Source organism: Schistocerca gregaria, chromosome 7 (genome assembly GCF_023897955.1).
Source record: "Schistocerca gregaria isolate iqSchGreg1 chromosome 7, iqSchGreg1.2, whole genome shotgun sequence".
Lineage (NCBI taxonomy): Eukaryota > Metazoa > Arthropoda > Insecta > Orthoptera > Acrididae > Schistocerca > Schistocerca gregaria.
The window spans coordinates 270398014-270408100 of record NC_064926.1 but is presented as its reverse complement, the minus strand read 5'-3'; positions in this window follow the sequence as shown (position 1 = coordinate 270408100).

Below are 10087 nucleotides of genomic sequence, written 5' to 3'. Positions count from 1 at the left end.
CCAAGTAGTTTGAACAGTTTTGTACTTGAGCAGTCAGCTGTTCCAAATACCACTGGATAATGGCGAGTGCGGAAGGGCTGCCGAAAGGCAAACGCAAATATATAAACAAGCCCAAATGAGTGTTCACAACACACGCAGTTGAGATTCTTCAGCTAGTGGTATTTGAAGATATGCGTAGCACAAATCAATTTCTGAAAAGTAGCGAGCAGCGCCTACTCTGTGCATGAGATTCTCTGAGCGTCGCGATGGATAACTATCAGTCACAGTTTGCGGGTTGACTGTAGACTTAAAGTCAACACAGAGGCGAATGCAATCTGAAGGTTTGAGGAGCAATACCAGCGGACTTGCCCACTGCCTAGCTTTTATGGGCGCAATAACTCTGCTATCTTGCAATTCTTTAAGTTCAGCAGACACTTTGTCCTGTAATGCAATGGGAACAGTTTTGACCTGGCAAAATTTTGGCCGAGTACTGTCTTTCATAGCAATATGAGCAACAAAATTGTTAGCTTTGCCTAAACCTTCGGTAAAGATTTCAGGGAATTCCTACAACAAACCAGCTATACTGTCTGTGGCACTGAATGCACTCACTGACAACACATTGTCCTGAATCTGAAAGCCAAACAAATGAAACGAATCAAGGCCAAATGTGTTTTTACAATCGAGCGATCGTAAAACAGTATAAGTCATGGCTCACGTATGCGTGCGATACATGGCAGGCATCTTGTCTTGTCCATTATAAGTAGTCAGTTTTGTGCCAGCATCAGACAGGCGTAGGGAGCCTAACAGTTCATACGTGTTATGATTCAGCAATGTAACAGAGGCACCAGTGTCCAGCTGAAATTTCACACGTATTCCACTAAGATGCAAATGAACAAAACGTTTGTTGGACTGGCTTCGCACTGAAGAAACAGTTTGCTTGCTGATTCTGCTAATGCCTGCTGCAGGCCTTGAGTACACTACATTGATCACTTGGGCTTTGTGACTAGATTTTTGTAAGTGGACGGAATTCCTATGTTAATTCCGCTGCAAATAAACGGATTGTACATGTCCTTTCTTGCCACAAGCATAACACTGTCCTTGTCTGGACGAGCATTCTTGGCATTTGTATCGCGAATAGCACCGAGGTCATGACTTAATTCTGTTCGCCTGTTTAGAGAACTGTTTACGCGTCGTGGCGCACACATGCTGTTACTGCCTACTAGACTGGTCATGGAGGCTGCTCAAATTTATCGGCTGCTATGGGACCTGAATAATACTGATCTAAGATTTGCAATACTTGCTGAAATGATGTATCTGACTGTTTCAAAATCTGTTCTCTAAGTCTGACATCAGTTACATTGTACAGGATCGTACACGCAACATAACATCAAAATATAAAGCACCACTAGCACATTTGAATTTGCATTTCCTCGACATACCCTCAAAATCCACTGGCGATAAGTTTGTTCTGACCTTTTCTTGCAAAGAAAAAATTGGCACCTAGCTACCACCACATTCACTTGTTGGTCATAGGTTAGTTAGCGTACCTACAATTTAATCATAGGAAAGTTCACTTGGCATGGCGTTAGGGAAAAATTTCTGAATGAGGTGAAAGACTGCACTTACTATTAATGTAGTATCACAGTAAGTGACACATTGTGAGCACTGATGTGGGCTTCATACTGTTACAACCACTAGAGAGAATCTTCTTCTTTCTCATTAAAATGTCGAAAAGGCGGTATGGCATTCGAGCTGCAGCCGTTGCGTGTCGCGCAGGGTTCGTGGCTCAGTTTGCAAATAGCTACTGTACTGTGTTTAGAAGTGTTGCAATCTACTGCGTCTGAAACAGAAACATCTGTGTTAGCTGCGTTGCATCTATCGCTTGCAGCTGAGGCACCTGAACAGTGGTAGGAGAGGTGGTTTGCTCATTTTGGAACAGACAAATGCAATAAACAGACAATGCAAGCAATAAAAATAAGCACACAAACAAAGACAACTTCTGCAAAGCCCACCTGAAAACAATGAATAGAAAAATCACTATAAGAGACACTGGTGAGACATGTAAACATACCCCTACAAATAAAAGTTTGAATTATGGTGCTAGCAAAACACAGAACCCCACAACAAAAAACGTGGCGGCCAGGCCCTAGATTGTCGCTATGGTATTCGTCCAGTCTCGTCGTCAATCTTGTAGTGTCTAGGAATCCAGCATACTCGGTTCCGTAGACAAACATTCAAGCAATTCGTATTAATAATTTTTATTACAATAAGAAAATTACAATCCTTAATTTTGCAATTAGACAGATGTATCGCAAGCAATGGGGGACATACGAAATATGGAGTCCTTGCAGTGACTGCTGATCACTAACTGACAAAAGTCTGCTCTGAAATGGATCGACGTCGCTATCGTTGACGCTGATATCCAAGTCGCTAATCCTCAAGCTGCTATTGCACTAGGCAGCCAACTGTCGGATGTGGCGCACATGTTCTCTTCACCTGGTGTCCCCTGCTGTCGTGTTCTCATCCTGGGAGGGACGCCAGTCACTGTGGAATTGGCTGAGTTCTTCTCACAGCCTTCTCTTCTTTATCGTTCCCAACGGGTGTGCCGCCGCTGTAACATACAGAGCTCAGCAAACGCTCTGGCTATACGCGGAACTGAATTCTGTTCGCTTACCGTGCGTTAGTTAATGTATATGTGCGCGATATTTGGGTTTATACTTCCTTAATTATCCAAGTTGATCTTTTACTTTAGTGGCAGTACAGGAATAAAATATATCTTGAATTTTATGCTTTTTTCAATGTTCCTTTTACGTCGAAGTATATGTGCACTGGGTATTTCTAAGACCGATATCTAAGTAAGAGACAGTTTAGCTTCAGATAGTATCTCTGACAGGATTTATTTTTTATTTTATGGAATTCAGAATGTTGTTTGCTTTTAGAATTCTCTGTTCTGCTATAGAAACTGTAATAATTAAATGTTGAAAAATTACTTCCTTTTTATCCTGCAACTTGCTGAAACAGTGTAATCGGAGAGGAGATGGAAACGGCAAGATGCTGATAATAGGATAACATCTACACGACAAAGTAAATTTGTTCTCCCGCATCTCGTGGTCGTGCGGCAGGGTTCTCGGTTTCTACGCCCGGGTTCCCGGTTCGATTCCCGGCGGGGTCAGGGATTTTCTCTTCCTCGTAATGGCTGGGTGTTGTGTGATGTCCTTAGGTTAGTTAGGTTTAAGTAGTTCTAAGTTTTAGGGGACTGATGAAAAAATGGTTCAAATGGCTCTGAGTACTATGGGACTCAACTGCTGTGGACATTAGTCCCCTAGAGCTTAGAACTACTTAAACCTGACTAACCTAAGGACCTCACACACATCCATGCCCGAGGCAGGATTCGAACCTGCGACTGTAGCAGTCGCACGGTTCCGGACTGCGGGCCTAGAAACGCGAGACCACCGCGGCCGGCGGGACTGTTGACTTAAGATGTTTAGTCCCATGGTGCTCAGAGCCATTTAAATTTATTCTCAAATGCGATAATGTACTTTATTCTTTAATCCTTTCTTAAAAATTGTGACAACTAGAACACTCACACAATTAGAAAGATAACAAAATTTTGCAATTCCAAACTTCACACTTTACCATCAGTTTATTTTAATCTGTTCAGTGGCTCTCTTTCCACCAGTACTGGGCAAGGCCATACGAACTAAAACGAAAATAGCACTCCGTCTTCAGGACTCAATTGGCCCATGAGGACCATCCGACCGCCATGTCATCCTCAGCTGAGGATGGGGACAGGAGCGGCGTGTGGTCAGCACACCGCTTTCCCGCTCGTTATGATGGTTTGACCGAAGCCGCTACTATTCGGTCGAGTAGCTTCTCAATTGGCATCACGAGGCTGAGTGCACTCCGTAAAATCGCAACAGCGCAAGGCGGCCCGGATGGTCATTTATCCAAGTGCCGGCCACGCCCGACAGCGTTTAACTTCGGTGATCTGACGGCAACCAGTGTATTCACTGCGGCAAGGCTTTGCCAACTAGAAAAGAGAGGCAAACATATTCATTAAGAGAAATATCTGCTAATAAAGCTAACACAAAAGGATGTTTAGTCATCTGTTCAAAGTCGACAGTCACAATTACAAAAAAAACAGACGTAGGGACAGTGGTCTGTTGGGACCGAGAGAATTACGATTTTGTTTTGAAATAAGATTTCCGCCATTTGTCTGTTTGATGGTAATTTGTATCCAGTTATTTACTTCCATTTAAAAATACACGTGCATGGCCACTGCATAATTGATGTAACGTCTGAGACGGCGACTAGAAAATACTTGGGACGCAATCGGTGACAAACGAACAACTTACTACACTGCACTGCATGTACGCTTATTAATAAGACAACGTGACGTCAGCAGGTCAACTGGGAACTATGTGAAAGATCATGGTGTTGCTCATAGGAGACCGCGCTCAAGTCGGCTCGGGTCACAGTACATCGATATCAACAAAAGTTTCTACAGGCATGTTTTGGAGTCTTTTAAATAATGTTGGACGGTTAGCGCTCGAAAATAATGAAGGCAGGAAATAAGGGCCACCGTAAAATTCACTTTCGTCTCTCGGCACGACAGGGAGGGATAACAAAGAAGTACTTGCGGTAGGCGACATCTGAGACACTCGCCCTAATACCAAATGGAGAAAACGCAGCATCGGCAGAGCCGAGCCGTAAGAAGGAGAGGTCCGGCGCCGCTGGCCGTCTTGCTCGTCCCTCTACGCCGCCGCTGCGACGTCCTCCACAAAGACCCGCCCTCGCCCGTCCCTCGATACGGCGACCGTCCGCCGTCCGCCGTCCGCTCGGGCCGAGCCTTCCACGTCGACCGCGGCGCACAAAGGACGGCGCGCGCACAGGAAAATTATTTCGCAGACATTTCATGTGAAGCCACTCTCGAGATTTCGTTGAGAGGATATAGACTGCTGAGGAAAGCGGTCGCTCATTGGAGGGGAGCACGCTAGATGGCGCTGAGGAGGGCGGGCGAGCGTTGTTGAAATCTGGAGCGGGCGCAGCCTCCCAGAAGAAAGGGGCTCCCGATTGTGGCGCATCATAGCTGATGCGTTTCGCTCGGCAGCCGGTCTGCCGTCTCTGTTGCCTTTTTAATCAAAATTGCTGCGCCTGGCACCGAGCAAACATTGTGCGGGATCTGACAAGCCGAGTTTTTTCCTTAACGCAAAGTTTTCTTCGGAGACATTTTCATCTGTGATTACTACCATATTTCTCTAATGTCGATAAACTCCTGTCACTTAAAGGAATTAGGATTTATCACAAGGAAGTCTTACTGCATTATTCTAAACAACCTACCGCATAATATAAAGTCACCAGTCATGATAAACATTGGAGGAGGCAAATTTGTTACACCGCAGTTAGTGTTTTGCACTTCCTTGACGCAGTCTTAAATTAATACTGTCTTAAATTAATACTAAGATATAGGTGTTGTATACATGGAAGAATTCTGGAGATACTAAAAGGTATCAGATAGATTATATAATGGTAAGACAGAGATTTAGGAATCAGGTTTTAAATTGTAGGACATTTCCAGGAGCAGATGTGGACTCTGACCACAATCTATTAGTTATGACCTGTAGGTTAAAACTGAAGAAACTGCAAAAAGGGTGGAATTTAAGGACATGGGATATGGATAAGCTGAAAGAGGAGGAGGAGGAGGAGGAGATTAGTGTTTAACGTCCCGTCGACAACGAGGTCATTAGAGTCGGAGCGCAAGCTCGGGTGAGGGAAGGATGGGGAAGGAAATCGGCCGTGCCCTTTCAAAGGAACCATCCCGGCATTTGCCTGAATCGATTTAGGGAAATCACGGAAAACCCAAATCAGGATGGCCGGAGACGGGATTGAACCGTCATCCTCCCGAATGCGAGTCCAGTGTGCTAACCACTGCGCAACCTCGCTCGGACAAGTTGAAAGAACCAGAGGTTGTACAGAGTTTCAAGGAGAGAATAAGGGAACAATTGACAGGAATGGGGGAACGAAACACAGTAGAAGAAGAATGGGTAGCTCTGAGGGATGAAGTAGTGAAGGCAGCAGAGGATCACGTAGGTAAAAAGACGAGGGCTGCTAGAAACCCTTGGGTAACAGAAGAAATATTGAATTTACTTAATGAAAGGGGAAAATATAAAAATGCAGTAAATGAAGCAGGCAAAAAGGAATACAAAACGTCTCAAAAATGAGATCGACAGGAAGTGCAAAATGGCTAAGCAGGGATGGCTAGAGGACAAATGTAAGGATGTAGAAGCTTATCTCACTAGGGGTAAGATAGATACTGCCTACAGGAAAATTAAAGAGATCTTTGGAGAGAAGAGAACCACGTGTATGAATATCAAGAGCTCAGATGGCAACCCAGTTCTAAGTAAAGAAGGGAAGGCAGAAAGGTGGAAGGAGTGTATAGTAGGTTTATACAAGGGCGATGTACTTGAGGACAATATTATGGAAATGGAAGAGGATGTAGATCAAGACGAAATGGGAGATACGATACTGTGTGAGTATTTTGACAGAGCACTGAAAGACCTAAGTCGAAACAAGGCCCTCGGAGTAGACAACATTCCATTAGAACTACTGACGGCCTTGGGAGAGACAGTCATGACACAACTCTACCAGCTGGTGAGCAAGATGTATGAGACAGGCGAAATACCCTCAGACTTCAAGAAGAATATAATAATTCCAATCCCAAAGAAAGCAGGTGCTGACAGATGTGAAAATTACCGAACTATCAGTTTAATAAGGAAAGCGTTTCTGAAGAAGAGAAATTTGTTAACATCGAATATAGATTTATGTATCAGGAAGTCGTTTCTGAAAGTATTTGTTTGGAGTGTAGCCATGTATGGAAGTGAAACATGGACAAGAAGAGAATAGAAGTTTCGAAATGTGGAGCTACAGAAGAATGCTGAAGATAAGGTGGATAGATCACGTAACTAATTAGGTGGTATTGAGTAGAATTGGAGAGAAGAGAAGTTTGTGGCACAGCTTGACTAGAAGAAGGGATCGGTTGGTAGGACATGTTTTGAGGCATCAAGGGATCACAAATTTAGCATTGGAGGGCAGCGTGGAGGGTAAAAATCGTAGAGGGAGACCAAGAGATGAATACACTAAGCAGGTTCAGAAGGATGTAGGTTGCAGTAGGTACTGGGAGATAAAGAAGCTTGCACAGGATAGAGTAGTATGGTTAGCTGCTTCAGACCAGTCTCAGGACCGAAGACAACAACAACAACAACATATAGGTACCTCACACGAAAGCGTTTGTACTAATTTCATAGCACCGTAAAGGGTTTTAATGACAACATTTGCACAACTGACTGCATCTGACTTAATTCTGCTATTGTAAATGCAATCCTAAATCTGTTTTACGGTGGCCAGTTGCTGAACATCAGCATTTACAGGGAATTGTCATATATCACAGACATGTATAAATAATTTGGGTACTGTATAATAACATATTGATCTGGATGAATAAAAACCTTCCTTCAGTTGTTCCAAACACTGCACTGCTTGTCCTCCACGTGTTTTTCTTTCTTTAATTAATGTTTTTAGCTACTGTACTACATCCGGACTCTTCTTTAACCTTCCTGTCATTGTTCTGCTGCTACGTTCATCTACACCTGTGATAGTTCTTTCTCCCATACATATGATTGAATTAAAGTCCCATGAAGAGTCTCTTTTTTATGTGAAGCCTAATCTCAGAGGCATTGGTAATGATTTTATCATAGTTTTAAACTAAACATAGACAAACTCATGAAGAAGGTTTTGCGTACGTAATTTATAAATATTTCCTGGAAACTGGCTGAACTATGGTCAATTAAAGTCCTCAGTAGCGTTTATCTGTCACTATCTGAAACTAATCTCAAGAATTGTGGTCGATATTTTGATAGACGAGTAGTTTACACCAACAGACAGAGTGATTTAGGAGCGTGGTTTCTGTTTATAATTCATTGCCGCTACGTCAGATAACCCGTCCGGCCGTGAACCGTACTAGCGGCTCGATGCCAGGACAGGACTGGACAGTGGTCTTTTCGTAATTTTCGTCGCAACAAAATTTTCCCCTGCCCGCGATCTGCTTGTTTCTTTCTGCCTGAAATGCACAAAGCGAGCGAGTATTGAGCCCCGAAAGCCCATATAGATGATGGTTCGTTGAATGGTTCGCACGCTGACACTTTTTGATGGCCCCACACTGAAATCTGCAGCAATTTACAAAAGCGCTGCACTTGCGTAACGTTCAAATATTCTCTTCAGTCGTCGTTGGTCCCGTTCTTGCAGAATCTTTTTCCATCTGCAGTAATGTCGGAGATTTGATGTTTTACCGGATTCCTGAAAGTTATGGAGCACTCGTGAAATGGTCGTACGGGAAAATCCCCACTTCATCGCTACCTCGGAGATGCTGTGTCCCATAGCTCGTGCGCCGACTATAACACCACGTTCAAACTCACTTAAATCTTGATAAACTGTCATTGTAGCAGCAATAATCGATCTAACAACTGCGCCAGACCTTTGTTGCCTTATATAGGGGTTGCCAACCGCAGCGCCCTATACTGCCTGCTTACTTATCTCTGTATTTGAATACGCATGCCTATACCAGTTTCTTTGGCGCTTCAGTTCATCTCTTCTATGTTGTAAAATATTGTGCAGTAGTTTGAAGGGCACATAACAGTATAATAGGATCCATTCACGACTTTTACACTCTCTCTCTCTCTCTCTCTCTCACACACACACACACACATTTATCTGTGTGTGTGTGTGTGTGTGTGTGTGTGTGTGTGTGTGTGTGTCTAACAGAACAGCCTACACTCGTGATGATGATGCTGGTGAATAAACATAAACTGTATATGAAGAAGTGGAAAGGGCCGGCCGCTGTGGCCGTGAGGATCTAGATGGTTCAGTCCAGAAACGCTCTGCTGTCACGGTCGCAGGTTTTAAAAATACATTGGGCATGGATGTGTGTGATGTGCTTAGGTTGGTTAGGTTTAAGTAGTTCTAGGTCTAGGGGACTGATGACCTCAGATGTTAAGTCCCATAGTGCTAAGAGCCACTTGAACCATTTTGACCTAAATTTTTAACTTATTACCCGTTACAATACAGCGTCCCTCGTCCGTTAAGCCCCCTCTCGCAGATTATTGCTTGCCGTAGGAGTTCGCACGATATTATTGCATCCCCACTCAATTAGAAGTCATCAAAAAATTATCAAAAAATTAGTATATATATGAGTAGTGTCGTTTCTGTCTGATATCTCCTACATATTTGCGATTGTGTGATACAGTGCGGATACATTAAAATTGCCCGAACTCCGGTGGCAATCAAGAAAAGTCCAGTAGGGCATTAGTGGACGAAGGGGCGTTGGATTTTAGCGTGCGATAAATCTGAAATTTGGGTCGACCAGAAAATGTGTCCAAGTTGCCGAAGCGATTAAGGCAAGAGTTCATAGAAGTGTTAAATCCGGTTTCGTGTTCTGGTCCGACACAAATTTTCAACTCCCACCATTGTGTTTCCATAATGCCCTGTGTGTCTGGAACTCACTAGTTACCATCCACCCTTTACCTTTCCCTCCCCTTCTTTTATTTCATGTACAATGTATACCCTATCCATCTGCCCATATTTATATGTGGCTGGAATAAAGTATTGTATTATTTGCTTTATCCAATCCACATGTTGCTCAAATTGTTATAGAAGAAATATAATACTGTTCTCCTTTATGATGAGTTGTCCATTGTCTTAATTATGTTTAAGCTTTCGTGAGTCATATCAGTTACACACTTACTACAGGTAATAGTTTTACACTACAATTAGTTCTTTTAATTCAAAAACACAAGTGGCTTGGTTACAGTTTTAGTCTTGTCTTTAAAAGGCTGGGATAGAAACTATTTCAGTCAAGCCGTAGAACTAGCAAATCAGCCATTTAAAATCACTATTCAAACAACGAGTTATGGGTTTGATGGTCGACAAAGTTTTCTATAATTCATCTAATAAGTTCATCATAACGATGCTAGCAGTCACTTTTATGAGGGTACGCATAACCTTTCCACGACACAGCTGACTTTCTATCTCGCGACTCGATATAATAACGAAAGAA